Raw genomic sequence first — 18,219 nt, 5'->3', positions numbered from 1 at the left:
GAAGGCTCCCTGCAGACCCGACTGTCCCGAGTCCTGCTCAGCTACCGCACCAGACCCCACTTGCTCACCGGGGTTCCCCCAGCCGAACTGCTCATGAAAAGGGTGCTCAAAACAAGGCTCTCTCTTGTCCACTCTGATCTCCATGATCATGTCGAGGGCAGGCGGCATCAACAAAGCATATACCATGATCGCGCAAACTTGTCACGCGATATTGAAATCAATGACCTTGTGTTTGTACTCAATTATGGACATGGTCCCAAATGGCTCGCTGGCACGGTCATAGCCAAAGAAGGGAGTAGGGTGTTTCAGGTCAAATTGGCCAATGGACTAACTTGCAGAAAGCATTTGGACCAAACGAAATTGTGGTTCACTAACAGCTGCGAGCAACCCGAAGAGGAAACCACCAACTTCGACCCTCCAACACACACACAAGTGGCTACCGACATCACGGTTGACCACGAAGCTGAACTCACCATCCCCAGCAGCCCGGCAAGGCCAGCTGCCCAGCAGCCCAGCGAAGAACCAACCAACTCACCCACACCCGCATTTGTACCAAGACGATCGACAAGAGAGAGAAAAGCCCCAGATTGTCTCACCCTGTGAATAAGTGTACGATTGACTTTACGAGGGAATGATGTTATGTATGTAACCCTTGGCAACCTGTATCACACCACCGCCAGAGGACCTACCTGTTGGAGTCCCAAGGGGTCCCAGCATATAAGCAGGCCTCCCACGCTGTACGAGCACTCTGGAGTTCAATTAAAGGAGCTAAGATCACACTTACTCATTGCATACAGTACTCAGTTTCATCCTTTATTATGAGCATAATAATACATATTGGACTGTTCAGTCACCTGAGAACTCACTTTTAGAGTGGAAGCAAGTCTTCCTCGATTTCGAGGGACTACCTATGATGAATCTCTGGAATTCCCTCCCTAAACCTCTCCGCCTCTCTAGCTCTCTTTCCTCATTTGAGACTCTCCTTAAACCCTACCTCTACGACCAAGCATTTGTTCATCTGCTGTAATTTCTTCTTATCTGGCTCGATGCCAAACTTTTGTCTTATAACACTCCTGTGAAGCGCCTTGGGATGTTTTACTACGTTAAAGGCGCGATATAAATAAAAGTGATTGTTGTTGTTGTAGATAGTGTACATTATTTTCCAGAGATTTCATCATCCCACCTTCATATTTTTGGCTTCACTAAAACCTTGCGTTGTCTTACCGACGTTGTCTCTGCAGGCTGGGCTATCAGTCTGCATTACCCCATTTGGTAGATTAGCTCTTTTGACAGGAGTACATCCAGGCAGCTTCAGGTCTCACCAATCCCCCTGACAGTATCAGGTTAAGAACATGAACACTCTGCCTCGCTGGAGCTTGAGATCCATTATACAAGTTGAACCTCTCTTATCCGGCACCCTCGGGACCTGGCCTGTTCTGGATAAGGGATTTTTCCGGACGAAGGGTGGTCACATTAAATTGGCTGGTACAGGTACTGAGCAAGGGGATATCGGGGCTGGCTGGTTTGGGGCTGGGAGTGCGGCAGAGAGATCATGGGGGGGGGGGGGGTGGCGGGAGGGTAGCAGGGGGAGGCTGGAGGGTGGTGGATCGCGGGGTCAGGCCAGTGATTGTGGGAGTCGTTAGCGAGGAAGTTCTTCAATTTGTTCATGTCGGAGTTCTGCGCATGCGCCACCCGGTGGCTGGGAATAGAACCATAGAAAATAGGTGCAGGAGTAGGCCATTCGGCCCTTCGAGCCTACACTGCCATTCAATGAGTTCATGGCTGAACATGCAACTTCAGTACCCCATTCCTGCTTTCTCGCCATACCCCTTGATCCCCCTAGTAGTAAGGACTACATCTAACTCCTTTTTGAATATATTTAGTGAATTGGCCTCAACAACTTTCTGTGCTAGAGAATTCCACAGGTTCACTACTCTCTGGGTGAAGAAGTTTCTCCTCATCTCGGTCCTAAATGGCTTACCCTTTAACCTCAGACTGTGACCCCTGGTTCTGGACTTCCCCAACATTGGAAACATTTTTCCTGCATCTAACCTGTCTAAACCCATCAGAATTTTAAACATTTCTATGAGATTCTCTCTCATTCTTCTGAACTCCAGTGAATACAAGCCATGTTGATCCAGTGTTTCTTGATATGTCAGTCCCGCCATCCCGGAAATCAGTCTGGTGAACCTTCGCTGCACTCACTCAATAGCAAGAATGTCCTTCCTCAAATTAGGAGACCAAAACTGTACACAATACTCCAGGTGTGGCCTCACCAAGGCCCTGTACAACTGTAGTAACACCTCCCTGCCCCTGTACTCAAATCCCCTCGCTATGAAGGACAACATGCCATTTGCCTTCTTAACCGCCTGCTGTACCTGCATGCCAACCTTCAATGACTGATGTACCATGACACCCAGGTCTCGTTGCACCTTCCCTTTTCCTAATCTGTCACCATTCAGATAATAGTCTGTCTCTCTGTTTTTACAACCAAAGTGGATAACCTCACATTTATCCACATTATACTTCATCTGCCATGCATTTGCCCACTCACCTAACCTATCCAAGTCACTCTGCAGCCTCATAGCATCCTCCTCGCAGCTCACACTGCCACCCAACTTAGTGTCATCCGCAAATTTGGAGATACCACATTAATGTACAATGTAAACAGCTGGGGCCCCAGCACAGAACCTTGCGGTACCCCACTAGTCACTGCCTGCCATTCTGAAAAGTCCCCATTTACTCCTACTCTTTGCTTCCTGTCTGCCAACCAGTTCTCAATCCACGTCAGCACACTAACCCCAATCCCATGTGCTTTAACTTTGCACATTAATCTCTTGTGTGGGACCTTGTCGAAAGCCTTCTGAAAGTCCAAATACACCACATCAACTGGTTTTCCCTTGTCCACTCTACTGGAAACATCCTCAAAAAATTCCAGAAGATTTGTCAAGCATGATTTCCCTTTCACAAATCCATGCTGACTTGGACCTATCATGTCACCTCTTTCCAAATGCGCTGCTATGACATCCTTAATAATTGATTCCATCATTTTACCCACTACCGATGTCAGGTTGACCGGTCTATAATTCCCTGTTTTCTCTCCCTCCTTTTTTAAAAAGTGGGGTTACATTGGCTACCCTCCACTTCATTGGAACTGATCCAGAGTCTATGGAATGTTGGAAAATGACTGTCAATGCATCCGCTATTTCCAAGGCCACCTCCTTAAGTACTCTGGGATGCAGACCATCAGGCCTGGGGATTTATTGGCCTTCAATCCCATCAATTTCCCCAACACAATTTCCCGACTAATAAGGATTTCCCTCAGTTCCTCCTTCTTACCAGACCCTCTGACCCCTTTTATATCTGGAAGGTTGTTTGTGTCCTCCTTAGTGAATACCGAACCAAAGTACTTGTTCAATTGATCTGTCATTTCTTTGTTCCCAATTATGACTTCCCCTGATTCTGACTGCAGGGAACATACGTTTGTCTTTACTAACTTTTTTCTCTTTACATATCTATAGAAGCTTTTGAAGTCCATTTTAATGTTCCCTGCAAGCTTCCTCTCGTAATCTATTTTCCCTGCCCTAATCAAACCCTTTGTCCTCCTCTGCCAGTCTCCGGGTTCGCTGCTATTTCTGGCCAATTTGTATGCCACTTCCTTGGCTTTAATACTATCCCTGATTTCCCTTGATAGCCACGGTTGAGCCACCTTCCCTTTTTTATTTTTACACCAGACAGGGATGCACAATTGTTGTAGTTCATCCATGCGGTCTCTAAATGTCTGCCATTGCCCATCCACTGTCAACCCCTTAAGTATCATTCGCCAATCTATCCTAGCCAATTCACGCCTCATACCTTTAAAGTTACCCTTCTTTAAGTTCTGGACCATGGTCTCTCAATTAACTGTTTCATTCTCCATCCTAATGTAGAATTCCACCATATTATGGTCACTCTTCCCCAAGGGACCCCGCACAACGAGATTGCTAATTAATCCTCTCTCATTACGCAACACCCAGTCTAAGATGGCCTCCCCCCTAGTTGGTTCCACGACATATTGGTCTAGAAAACCATCCCTTATGCACACCAGGAAATCCTCCTCCACCATATTGTTTCCAATTTGGTTAGCCCAATCTATATGCATATTAAAGTCACCCATGATAACTGCTGCACCTTTATTGCATGCACTCCTAATTTCCTGTTTGATGCCCTCCCCAACATCGCTACTACTGTTTGGAGGTCTGTACACAACTCCCACTAGCGTTTTCTGCCCTTTGGTATTCCTTAGCTCCACCCATACTGATTCCACATCATCCAAGCTAATGTCTTTCCTTACAGTTGCATTAATTTCCTCTTTAACCAGCAACGCCACCCAGCCTCCTTTTCCTTTCTGTCTATCCTTCCTAAATGTTGAATAGCCTTGGATGTTGAGTTCCCAGCCTTGGTCACCCTGGAGCCATGTCTTTTCTTGGGTTTCTCTGCCCTCCACTTATACTCATCTCCTTTTGTCTTTTGCTACTGTCTCTATTTTGTTTCCCTCCGTCTCCCTGCATTGGTTCCCATCTCCCTGCCATATTAGTTTAACTCCTCCCCAACAGCACGAGCAAACATTTCCCCTAGGACATTGGTTCCGGTCCTGCCCAGGTGCAGACCGTCCGGTTTGTACTGGCCCCACCTCCCCAAGAACCGGTTCCAATGCCCCAGAAATTTGAATCCCTCACTGTTGCACCACTGCTCAAGCCACGTATTCATCTGAGCTATCCTGCGATTCATACTCTGACTAGCACGTGGCACTGATAGCAATCCCGAGGTTACTACTTTTGAGGTCCTACATTTTAATTTAGCTCCTAGCTCTTTAAATTCGTCTCGTAGGATCTCATCCTGTTTTTACCAATATCGTTGGTACCAATGTGCACCACGACAACTGGCTGTTCACCCTCCCTTTTCAGAATGTCCTGCACCCGCTCCGAGACATCCTTGACCCTTGCACCAGGGAGGCAACATACCATCCTGGAGTCTCGGTTGCAGCTGCAGAAATGCCTATCTATTGCCCTTACAATTGAATCCCCTATCACTATCGCTCTCCCACTCTTTTTCCTGCCCTCCTGTGCAGCAGAGCCAGCCACGGTGCCATGAACTTGGCTGCTGCTGCCCTTCCCTGATGAGTCATCCCCCTCAACAGTACTCAAAGTGGTGTATCTGGTTTGCAGGGGGATGACCGCAGGGGACCCCTGCACTACCTTCCTTGCACTGCTCTCCCTGTTGGTCTTTCATTCCCTATCTGGCTGTGGACCCTTTACCTGCGGTTAGACCAACTCGCTACATATGCTAATCACGTCATTCTCAGCATCGTGGATGCTCCAGAGTGAATACACCCTCAGCTTCAATTCCGCAACGCGGTCCGTCAGGAGCTGGAGGCGGATACACTTCCCGCAAATGTAGTCGTGAGGGACACGGAAGTGTCCCTGAGTTCCCACATAGTACAGGAGGAGCATATCACGTGTCCGAGCTCTCCTGCCATGACTTAACTCTTAGATACACTTAATTACTTAATTTGACGACAACAATGTTAACAGGTTACTAACTGATATAAAAACGAAAAAGAAAAGCTCCTTACCAATCACTTACCCCTTTGGCTGTGACGTCACCTTTTGATTTCTTTCTACTTTTTTGCTTTCTCTCCCCACTGAAGCTGCACAGGCACGTCTTTATAGGCCTCACCAACACTGCTCCCACCTCTCGACTGCCGCCGCCTCAGGAACACCCGCTGGGCCTTTATAAGCCTCACCAACACTGCTCCCACCTCTCGCCGACTGGTTCTGGACGAGGGGTGGTTCTGGATAAGGGAGTTCTGGATAAGGGAGGTTAAACCTGTATTAGTCTTCTGCTCCGTGTTCTGCAATCCTCTTATTATACAGTCCTGCACTTGCCAAATCATCTCCATTTTGATCAGCCACAGCCCACCAATTAAATATAAACATCGAATAAAGTCGTGCATTTTGGCTGAACAGTCAGTGTTTGTATGTTTTATCGTCATGTAAAAGGTTTACCAAAAAAAAAACATGGTTGAAAAAGTGGAATACAAGTTAAATTACAAGGTGCAGGGCAAAGAAAGAATGACTTGCAATTATATAGCGTCTTTCACGACCTCATGACATCCTAAAGTCCCACAGTCAATTAAATATTTTGGAATGTAGTCACTACTGTTGCACTGCTGGCAAACATGGGCAGCCAATTTGCGCACAGCAAGCTCCCACAAACAGCAATGAGATAAATGACCAGATCATTTGCAGTTGGTAGTGTTAGTTGAGGGATGAATGTTGGCCAGGACACCGGCAAAGGTTATTCCACTCTCCTAAATGTTCTCGTGTAAGCTCACTGACCCAGACACCTCCCGATCCCAAACGCCCACCCGACCATGCCAGAAACCTATTAACATTTGAATGTGACATTTTGGAGGCCACACTCAGCACTTGACCAGCATGAAGTCATGACTGTGGCTTCATTTATTCCTCGCCCCCTAACAATTGGCCCAGCCAAGAACAGCTAGTGGATGTTTCAAGACTTGAACCTCTGACTCACATCACTGTGATAAGTAGGCCTGCAAATTGCTGGCCTGACAGCACCATTCATTAAGATGTCTTTCCCAATGTGCATTAGCTGTGCTTGGACACATCCTTGCAAATGAGCGGTGTGAGGTGTCTCCAAACCCTCAGGATACAATCAGGGCTCGGTTCACCAACAGTAAAGCCAAAAAAAAAATCTTAATTATTCAGGAACAAAAGTTTAGCAAATGAATTTTTAATTATAGCATATGGGTAATGGTTGCTGCTTTTGCGTCAGATAACTTGTCCTCTCTCTTCCTTCCTCTCTTCCCACCCAAACCATTCTATCGATTTAAGAGGGTTCTTGAGGCAAATGCTTATTGTTGTTGTCGCTTCGTGTCCCACTCCAGAGACTTGAGCAGAGAAATCTAGGCTGACACTCCCAGTGCAGTGCTGAGGGAGTGCTGCACTGTCGGAGGTGCCGTCTTTTGGATGAGACTTTAAACCGAGGCCCCGTCTGCTGTCTCAGGTAGATGGTAAAGATCCCATGGCACTATTTCGAAGAAGATCAGGGGAGTTATCCCTGGTGTCCTGGGGCCAATATTTATCCCTCAATCAACATCACAAAAACAGATTCTCTGGTTATTATCACAATGCTGACGGTGGGAGCTTGCTGTGCGCAAATTGGCTGCCGCATTTCCGACATTTCAACAGTGACTACACTCCAAAAAGTACTTGATTGGCTGTAAAGCGCTTTGGGATAACATGAGAGGTGCTATAGAAATGCAAGTCTGTCTTTCTTTTGTTTTAAGCATCAGTCCGGGTGAGAACAGGGGATTAAAACAAAAAAATGGAGAAACTTAGGTTGCGATGTTCTTAACGGAACTTGTTTTAAGATTGATTGTAATCACGGATTGGATGAAAACTTTCTAAAGGTTTTTAATGACTTTACACACAGCAGCTCAGCCTCTGCTTACAAACCCCACTTTGCACACTCTGGGGCAGCCTGGATCATCATCATCATCATCATCATCATAGGTGGTCCCTCGAACGCAGCTGACTTGCTTCCACGAGTTCACAGGTGTTTCAATGAAGGACCCAAACTGCTTTCTGAATGAATGTATTGTCATTTGCCAATTGTTAATTTACTTATTCAAACTGATATGAAACATTGATAGTTACTGAAGTCCCATTCAGATGGAGATGCCCATCAGCACCTGGCTCTGAACACTTCCCCACCCGTTCCCCTGGCATCTCTGCTTCTTGACCTCAGCTGCCTGTCCAAGATTCCGTCCATGGATTTCCTGCATCCATTTGCACACTCTTCACTCCTGTGCCCTGCGCTAGCCTTTCTCTGGGAAACAGTTTGGCAACTGGTGTGGGCAGCGGAAGGTGCTCTATATGGGGATCGGCCCTGGTCTCTCAGGGGATCTGGGGTGGGGGAGTGCTGCACAGTGCAACGGCACCCAATAAATCCCCCCAGCCAATTTATGGGCGTCCTACCACATGTTCATTCCACTGTCAGGATCAAACTGCATTTCATGTTCCCGCCTAGCGCCAGAGGGAACAGTAGTATAGTGTCTCTATTACTGGACTCGTAATCCAGAGGCCTGGATGAATGATCCGGAGACATTCCTCTTGGCAGCTGGGGAATTTACATTCAATTAAATAAATCTGGATTAAAAAAAAAACCATGACACTACCCGATTGTCATAAAAACCCATCTGGTTCACCCATGTCCTTTAGGGAAGGAAATCTGCCATCCTTACCCGGTCTGGCCTATATGTGACTCCAGACAGACAGCAAAGTGGTTGACCATTAACTTCCCTCTGAAATGGCCCAGCAAGCCACTTATTCAAGAAGGCGGCTCGCCACCACCATCCCGAGGGCAATTAGGGACAAGCAATGAATGCTGGCCTTGCCGGCGACGCCCACAAAGCCTGTGAATGAACAAAACAAAAGGACGCAGCCCCTGTTTCACTGCCTGTGAGGGTCTTTCCCCCAACATCTGGTTACTTTTCAACCCCAACATTGTTGATCTTTGTTCATTCAGTGTACAGGGTGAGCAGGTAAGAGGATCTCCCAGGTGGCCCGTCGCTGGGTTGTACACATGTCTAGATTGGCTAACATCAATGGGGATGGTCTCTGAGTGTTCGCCCATCTTTCAATCTTTGGCAATTGTTATGGTTTCTGTACGACCTCACAAATGCACAGGCTCGAAGAGGGCTGATAACTTCAGGAACCAGTCAGGTGACCTGTTCCCTCTTTATTGTTATGAACAGCAATGGCTGCAATGCCACAGTTGTCCACTGGATGGAGCTATATTTATTACACTTCTCCCTCCTTAATGAAGAAGTAATTATAACAAACAATCATGATACATAACTTGCATGGTAATACATAACAAAAGATATGGACTGATTTTGCCATATTTACAAATCAAGCTTAACCACTTGTTTTCTGTTTCAAAAAGAATATCTTCACTCTCGAACAGAACCTTCCAAACATGGTGTTGAACTTAGACTCATTCTAGGCTGATCCTGAGGAAAGTTTTCCTCCAAGGGATGCCCTTGATTTACATTTGAACTCTCTACAACTTCAGACTGTTTGTCTGCCTGACTCGGACTCAGACTTAAATTCTCACTTTCTCTTGGATTTGCTTCCAGTACATTTAATGTAGGATATGCTACTGGTACTTTACTTGTATCAAAACTATCTGAGGAGTCAGAAATAATCGAATCATTCCAACCTTCAACTTCTTCCACATCTGTACCCTGGAGTGCGATCACGCAATATCCACCAGTTCATTCAAAGCTTTCTGTGGCAGGTCGGTGCCATAGGTCATTGAGTGTTACATAGGTACAAATCTCCAAATTATCATGCACTTTATTGGTGCATGTTTTAGCGTGGGCAAGCTGTGTTTACTTATTTACTTACAGGTATGGCAGCATAGTTGTTATGTCACTGGACTAGTAATGCAGAGGCCTGGACTAATGCTCCGGAGACATGAGTTCAGGTCCCACCATGGCAGCTGGGGAATTTAAATTCAGTTCATTAACTAATCTGAAATAAAACGTTAGTATCATTAATGGTGATCATGAAACTACCGGATTGTTGTAAAAGCCCATCTGGTTCACGAATGCCCTTTGGGGAGGCAATCTGCTGTCCTTACCTGGTCTGACCTGTATGTGACTCCAGACCCACAGCAATGTGGTTGGCTCTGAACTGCCCTCTGAAATGGTCCAGCCAAACCACTCAGTTGTATAAGGCAGCTCACCACCACCTTCTCGAGAGCAATTAGGGATGGGCAATAAACGCTGTCCTTGCTGGCGACGTCCACATCCCAGGAACGAATAAATTAAAACCAGAAATGTATTCGTAATCGTCAACTTTTCATCCAAAAGATGGCACCTCCGACAGTGCAGCACTCCCTCAGCACTGCACTGGAGTGCCAGCCTAGACTAATGTGCTCAAGTCCTTGGCGTGGGCCTGGAACTCACAACCTTCTGACTCAGAGGCGAGAGTGCTATCCACTGAGCCACGGTTGTTATATAATATTGTGCAATAAATAGGTACATAATATAGAACAAGAGGGAGGGAAATCAGAAACAGTAAAAGGTTTTGGGGCCGTAATTGATGGCCTTACTGCCGACTACCGCCGCGATCCGCCAACATTCCTCTCCGGGTCCCAGTCCCAGTTTGCGCTTGGGCTGGAGTGGGCGGGAGGGGAGAACCGCCCACTGACGTCAGCGGGTGGCCAAGTGGTGCAAGTGACCTCCCCCCCCACCGAGATGCCAGATTGGAGCGGGCGGGAGTCGGCACCAGAACAGGGAAGGCCCGCGGCGTGGAGGCGGGCCTGTCCCCGACGGTAGGTATGTGAAGACCTGCAAAAAAAGGTGAGTGAACACTTAAAAACATTTTGCTGACAGCGACTTGCCTGCACGGGGGTCCCCTGAAGGTGTTCTGTTTATTTTTTGCATTGATTTTTCTTTCTAGCTCTTCGACCCTCCGTGGGCCTGACTCTATCCTCGGCGGCACTTGGTCGGCAAGCGCCTTTGCCGCTGGGATTGGAAGCTCCCGCCCGCAGCCACTCAGATTGACGGCGTAAGTCCCTCTTTTGCCGCCGGGCGCCCTTTCAAGGACCTTTTTGCCAAAACTCCCGCCCAGAGTACCGTCAGGTACCTCGGCAGCCATCGGCGCTCCTTTGAGCGGCACTTGGGCGGGCGGGGGCCTTCACCAATTTTGGCCCCTTTGTTTTACATCATCTTTACCAAACACATTTTTTACAAGTTTGTTGTGCAGCATTATAGTTTGGGCAGAGTGCAGTGACAAGGAGCCAGTTGAAAGGGTCACAGAGATAACTGATATTTATTGCGGCATGACAAGCAATGCTTCACTATGAGATTTAACAGCTAGTTAATAAACTATTCATCGTGCAATATTATATTTCAAAAGTTTTCAATATCTTTTTTCTTATTCAGAAGGGTGAAAATGTAACTCTACACCTATCCACTTGATTCTGCTGGCTACAGAATCCTATTAAAGCAGCGGAGAGGAGCAAGGCAGCATTACACTGAAGAACTTTCATATCGGGGCAGAATCAAGTTGCGAAATTCAAGCTGAAACCGCACTAATTAAACCGGGGATTAATAAATCAGAAGCACTTATTTTTTTACGAGGCAAAGCTATTACTAAAATCTCAGCTGGTACTGACTCTATTGCAATCACGGGGTGCGAAGAGAGAGGCTCTGACAGACACGGTAAAATGCATTTAAAACCTCTTGCTGGGAAAGGATCAAGACAAGATGCCTGTTGGATCAGCTCTCCAGCCAAACAGTGACACGCATGAACGCCACAGACCGTGTCTCAAGGAGTGTCAGCCTCGTGTACATCACGGCAGAGCAGTAACTGAACAAATTAGCTGTTCCTATTGTTCCTTCCGTTCGTCCTTCTTTTGTGACTGAGATTGTAGAGCCTATAACTACGCAATGCTCAAATTACACTTCACCCAACAATGTAGGGCAGAGTTGGCTAAAGTAGACTGGGAACACAGACTAAACGGTGGCACAATTGAGGAACAGTGGAGGACTTTTAAGGAGCTCTTTCGTAGTGCTCAACAAAAATATATTCCAGTGAAAAAGAAGGGCGGTAAGAGAAGGGATAACCAGCCGTGGATAACCAAGGAAATAAAGGAGAGTATCAAATTAAAAACCAATGCGTATAAGGTGGCCAAGGTTAGCGGGAAACTAGAAGATTGGGAAAATTTTAAACGACAGCAAAGAATGACTAAGAAAGCAATAAAGAAAGGAAAGATAGATTACGAAAGTAAACTTGCGCAAAACATAAAAACAGATAGTAAAAGCTTTTACCGATATATAAAACGGAAAAGAGTGATTAAAGTAAATGTTGGTCCTTAGAAGCTGAGAAGGGGGATTTAATAATGGGAAATGTGGAAATGGCTGAGACTGGGTCTTTGCTCGTTGGAGTTCAGAAGGATGAGGGGTGATCTGATAGAAACATTGAAAATAATTAAAGGGATGGACAAGATAGAGGCAGAGAGGTTGTTTCCACTGGTCGGGGAGACTAGAACTAGGGGGCACAGCCACAAAATACGGGGGAGCCAATTTAAAACCGCGTTGAGAAGGAATTTCTTCTCCCAGAGGGTTGTGGATCTGTGGAATTCTCTGCCCAAGGAAGCAGTTGAGGCTAGCTCATTGAATGTATCCAAGTCACAGATAGATAGATTTTTAACCAATAAGGGAATTAAGGGTTATGGGGAGCAGGCGGGTAAGTGGAGCTGAGTCCACGGCCAGATCAGCCATGATCTTGTTGAATGGCGGAGCAGGCTCGAGGAGCTGGATGGCCTATTCCTATTCCTAATTATTATTTTCTTATGTACCTGCAGATAGTAGAAATAAAAAAAGAAAAATAGAATCATAGAATGGAGGCAGCGCGGAAGGTGGCCGTTCGGCCTGTCGAGCCCGTGCTGACTCTCAGCTAATCCCACTCCCCCGGCCTTTATCTCTAACCCTGCAATTTTTTTCCCTCCAGATACCTATCCAACTCCCTTTTGAAAGATAAGGTTGAGTCTGCCTCCACCACCCTTTCAGGGCAGCACAGTCCAAATCCTAACCACTCGCTGCATTAAGAACGTTTTTTTCTTATGTCGCCTTTGATGAAATAATGGAATTCCAAAATAAGAACAGAAAAAGCTGATAGGGTAGCTGGAGGGAAACAATTTTGTCTGGTGGGGCAGTCCAGAACAAGGGGGCATAACCTGAAGATTAGAGCCAGGCCGTTCAGGGGTGGTGTCAGGCAACATCTCTTCACACTGAGGGCAGTGCAAAGCTGGAACTCTCTCCACCAAAATGTTGTTGGGGTTGGCAGCCAATTGAAAATGTCAAAACTGAGATTAATAGATTTTTGTTAGGCAAGGGCCAGTTGATTTATTTGTCAGCTTGCACACTGTGGTGCTGAAACAAACAGTAATATTGCAGCAATAAAGCTATCAAAATGTCAGCTGTAAAAAGAAAGACTTGCATTTCTATGGCGCCTTTCACAACCCCAAGACATCCCAAAAGTGCCTTGCGGCCAATGAAGCACTTTTGAAGTGTCGTCACTGTTGTAATGTAGGAAATGCAGCAGCCAGTTTGCGCACAGCAAGCTCCCACAAACAGCACTGTGATAATGACCCGATAATCTACTTTTAGTGATGCTGATTAAGGGATAAATATTGGCCAGGACACTGGAGATAACTCCCCTGCTCTTCTTCAAAATAATGCCGTGGGGATCCTTTACATCAACTTGAGAGGGCAGATGGGATCTCGGTTTAACGTCTCATCTCTCCTCCGACAGTGCAACACTCCACTGGAGTGTCAGCCTAGATTTTTGTGCTCAAGTTCCTGGCGTGGGACTTGAACCCACAACCTTCTGACTCAGAGGCGAGAGTGCTACCCACTCAGCCACGACTGACAGTAAGCACTTAATTCTTATTAATATATAATAAAAATGTAAATGGAGTTCAGATACAGATCAGCCTTGACCTAATTGACTGGCACAACAGATACAAGGGACCAATTGGCCTAGTCCTGGGGAGCTTCTATTTTCCGATGTAATTCAAAAAATTAGAAACCGTTAATTCTGCTCATGCTTCTGTTCTCTGTCCTATTTTTATTTCAGTTTTTAAACTTTAATTTGACTTTCTTCTATTCAATCGAATCCATGTCAATCTTACTCTAACTTTAAAAATTCTTACTTAGCTTCTGTCCTTTTTTGGAGTTAGGAGCAAAATACAAATATTTTCATTGGTTGAAAATCAGATCTGAATCCGGCTTTTGCAGCCAATTGGAAGTTCAAAATGTAATGATTGACATGGGCACATCACACATACACCCGTGTCAACCTCTGATACATTGTCATGCTACACCCTATAGAAGGGTCTCCTATTGATGAGAAAACTAGAGTGGCAAAGACAGGACTAATAAACACGCTTGTGGCACAGGAAGGGTTAACTTTCACAAATTTCAACAGCTTAAAGCCGAGGTCCCAAGACCCAAGCTGCAAAAAAAAGCTAACCCAAATTTGAGACTTGACCCGATGCCTCGTCCGCAAGGGCCTTCAACTACGGGCTCGACGGGCCAAATGGCCTCCAACTGTGCTGTAATGATTCTAAAACAGAGATAAAACAGGAGAAGCGAGACACAATTTGCGTTAAAGGTTGTGGATTCAAGTCCCACTCCAGGGACTTGAGCACATAAATCCTCCCAGTGCAGTGCTGAGGGAGTGCTGCACTGTCTGAGGTGCCGTCTTTCGGATGAGGTGGACACGAAAACTCCCATGGGCTATTTGGAAGAAGAGCAGGTGAGTTATCCCCGGTGTCCCGGGTCCAATATTCATCCCTTAATCAACATAACAAGAACAGTTGACTTGGTCATTATCACATTGCTGTGTGTGGGAGCTTGCTGTGCACATAATTGATTGCCGCGTTTCCCACATTACAGCAGTGACTACACTCCAAAAAAGTGCTTCATTGGCTGTAAAGTGCTTTGAGACGTCCGGTGGTCGTGAAAGGTGCTATATAAATGCAAGTCTTTTTTTAAGATTATTGCTGAAAAAGGCACTCTGCTTTGCTGCTGATGCTCACTCCACCTGCTCAGAGGTAGTTGATGCTGTCGCTGCGGGAAAAAAAGGCAAAAAAAAAAGGGTCGCGTGTTGCAGCAATATCATGCCTCACCTTAATGAGCACCAACATTGATATAGACCAGGACAGGCATTCTGTGGGGGCTGACATCTATCCCCGTCTGCAAAACCTGCTCCACACTGGGCGCGATCATTTGGCTCGAAAGATAAAGTGTTGCAAGTAATACTTACAAACACACGGCCGAGCACAGTGGAGAGGGTAAGAAGAGCACCTTACGAACTAATGAGAAAAGATGACAAGCTAAAATTAAACCAGCACACCGCGTGTGAGAGAAATATCATCAACTTGGTCGTTAACATCCCAGATCGTAAACGCGCAGCAGAACCATCCATGTGATTCTGAACAAAACATGCCAACGGCTGGCAGGCAGGTAACTTGGTAATTAAAAATTACACAGGACACAAACTTATGTAGATGTCAGCGAAACATTGAATTTAGGAGTTGCACACAATTTGTACACTTGTACTTTGGAGGAATTTTAACTGTAAAGATGAGAACTAAGAAACATTTAAAAAAAAACACCAAGGTTGCTGTATGGTGAGACATTGAACACGGTGTCCAGCTTTGGTCACTGGAAGATGAAGAAAAGAAAATAACTTGCATTTATAAAGACTACCCAAGCCCTGGAGACAATGCAAAGAAAGACCGATTGTGAGTGTCAGAAGGACTGGAGAAACTTGTGCTTTTCAGTCTTGAAGGAGGTGACTGCTATCTCCATAGTTGGTCACTCGACCAGTTCCGTTGGGCGGGCCACATCGTCTGCATGCCTGACACGAGACTCCCAAAGCAAGCGCTCTACTCTGAACTCCTACACGGCAAGCGAGCTCCAGGTGGGCAGAGGAAACGCTTCAAGGACACCCTCAAAGCCTCCCTGATAAAGTGCAACATCCCCACCGACACCTGGGAGTCCCTGGCCAAAGACCGCCCTAAGTGGAGGAAGAGCATCCGGGAGGGCGTTGAGCACCTCGAGTCTCGTCGCCGAGAGCATGCAGAAATCAAGCGCAGGCAGCGGAAGGAGCGTGCGGCAAACCAGACTCCCCACCCACCCTTTCCCTCAACCACTGTCTGTCCCACCTGTGACAGAGACTGTAATTCCCGTATTGGACTGTACAGCCTCCTGAGAACTCACTTTTAGAGTGGAAGCAAGACTTCCTCACTTTCGAGGGACTGCCTATGATGATGAGTTGGTCACACAATCATAGGGGCCGAAATTGCCCCGTGCTGGGTTTGGGGGCGGTCATTTCACTAGAAGTGATTCTTCTGCGCCGTAGATTTGGGCTCTTTGACTAAAAAAAATTTTGCCTGCGGGAACAAGCGTTCCCCCGGCGTTTGTGCGGCGCGAGGCCTAGCGCCACGCTGACACCTCAGGACATCCCTCTCTTTTTAAAGGGGCAGGCCTCTTCGAACACTGCAGCCTCTTTAGTGGCGCCCACTGGGTCACCTCGGGAGGGTGTTGGCTGAGCCAGTGGCCTGGCACCCATGAGGGGGTGCTGGTCTGTGGGTTGGCGGCCCGACCATGCCAGCGGCCGCCAATGTCGGGCCGGCTGAAGAAAGATGGCGGCTGGCTTGCAACCAACTCCCCTTTAAGGGCGGTCGGGGCCCCATAGCTTCGTGCACCGTAGAAGTTGTTGGTGCTATCGCCCCCGCGCCGACCTCATGTCCCGCGGTGCAATTTCCCCCGAGGGGTGCAAAGGGGTTGGCGTGGGGCGATAAGTTGTCCACGCACAAGGCGTGCGTGCGCTGCAGCGGAGCGCTTATTGCGGCGCAAACCATTTTTCGCCAGCGGAGCCCCGGGGTAACAATCCCGCTCGGGTCGATGTGGCCGCCACGGCCGCGCGCTAACCCAATAGCGCTCCGTTAGTGCCAGCCACCCAAGCTAACTGGCCCTGCGTACAGGGGCAATTTCACAGAAGGCCAGCTCTTAGAAGGAGCTATCCAATTAGTCCCACTCTCCTGTCCTTTCCCCACAGCCCTGCAATTTCTTTCCCCTTCAGGTATTTGTCCAATTTCCTTTTGAAAGTGGCTATTGAATCTGCTTCCACCGTCCTTTCAGGCAGCGCGTTCCAGTTCATAACTCGCTGTGTTAAAAAAGTCTCCTAATTTCCCCCCTAGTTCTTTTGCCAATCATCTTAAATCTGTGTCCTCCTGGTTACCGACCTGCCTGCCAGTGGAGCCAGTTTCTTCCTATCTTCATAAGTCAACCCCCTCAACAGCTCTACAAACCTGTGAGCACACTCACATGTACATACATTACAGCTACCAGTCAACAGTCACGATGTTTCAAAGACACCCACTGTGTGGAAGCACTGTGAGAGATTTCCGAAAGGATGCAATGAAGCCCGATCTAAATGAGAGCCTTTCTGGTGACAGTAGTGATGAAGGCTCACACACGCGAGAAAAAGAAAGAGCATGCATTTATATAGCGTCTTTCACAATCGCAGCACATCCCAAAGCACTATACAGCCAGTGAAATAATTCTGATGCGTAGTCACTGTTGTAATGTAGGAAATGCAGCAGACAATTTGTGCACAACAAGCTCCCACAAACAGCAATGTGATAATGACCAGATCATCTGTTTTAGTGATGTTGGCTGAAGGATAAATATTGGCCTCAGGACACCGGGGATAACTCCCCTGCTCTTCTTCGAAATAGTGCCATGGGATCTTTTACGTTCACCTGAGAGAGCAGACGTGGCCTTGGTTTAACGTCTCACCCGAAAGACGGCACCTCCGACAGTGCAGCACTCTCTCCGCACTGCACCTGTAGAACCGCACCTCAGCATTAGTCGACAAACTCCAGAGCAGAGGGAACAAAAGGGGAAGAAGGTTTGGAGCAGGGATTGATTTCAGGGACATCGGCTTGCTGTGCTGGAGGTAGGATTGGCCAGAAGTCACGGGATACAATCTTGCTCCTAAAACCCGTGAACAAATATCAGAGTAGCTGAAGTTGAAGAGAGACCCATTAAACAGGTAAGCACCTTTGTCTCCTATCTGTAATATAGTACAAAATAATTATGCAGCAACAGTGGAACAGTGCAGGAATGAAGCGTACAATCTAATAATGGATCATAATTAAAATGCATGGGAAGAAGCAGGATTTAAGTGATGGAAATATAAAAGTGTACTCTCATTACTGGCTAATGTGAAAGTCCCACCTAACAATGCTGCACTAATAAAGAGTATAATCCAACAGTATTCAAATAGTCCAATTGTAATTACATTACTTAGAGGAGTAATTGTGTTAGGTAAACACGGGACTAATTCAAAGCACCTACTCTGTTTGCCCTGATCAAACACAGGCAGTCCATTCAGTGTCAATCTTACCAAGATCTGCAACTTGTAGATATTTCATAATCTTCAACAATAATAGAGCTTTAGGGGTTTAGTTCTCAGCTATGAAGTGCATAATTTTAATAAAACAAATTCCACCATCTCCCCTGTGTGTTATAACGTGACGTGCTGTTCTACTAAGAAAGGG

At 46.7% G+C, this 18,219-nt stretch overlaps 1 long non-coding RNA gene across 1 annotated transcript in view; it reads left to right on the top strand.

Annotated features, from left to right (window-relative positions):
* Positions 1 to 11,156, top strand: part of LOC139277944 (uncharacterized) — a 190,792-nt gene extending 179,636 nt beyond the window's left edge. Inside the window, exon 6 of the long non-coding RNA XR_011596183.1 lies at positions 11,024 to 11,156. This is a non-coding gene — a long non-coding RNA (uncharacterized lncRNA). The remainder of the gene's footprint in view (positions 1 to 11,023) is intronic.
* Positions 11,157 to 18,219: the final 7,063 nt, after the last annotated feature.

Source organism: Pristiophorus japonicus, chromosome 13 (genome assembly GCF_044704955.1).
Source record: "Pristiophorus japonicus isolate sPriJap1 chromosome 13, sPriJap1.hap1, whole genome shotgun sequence".
Classification (NCBI taxonomy): Eukaryota; Metazoa; Chordata; class Chondrichthyes; family Pristiophoridae; genus Pristiophorus; species Pristiophorus japonicus.
The sequence above is the reverse complement of the archived record's forward strand: the minus strand, read 5'-3'. Positions and strand labels throughout refer to the sequence as shown.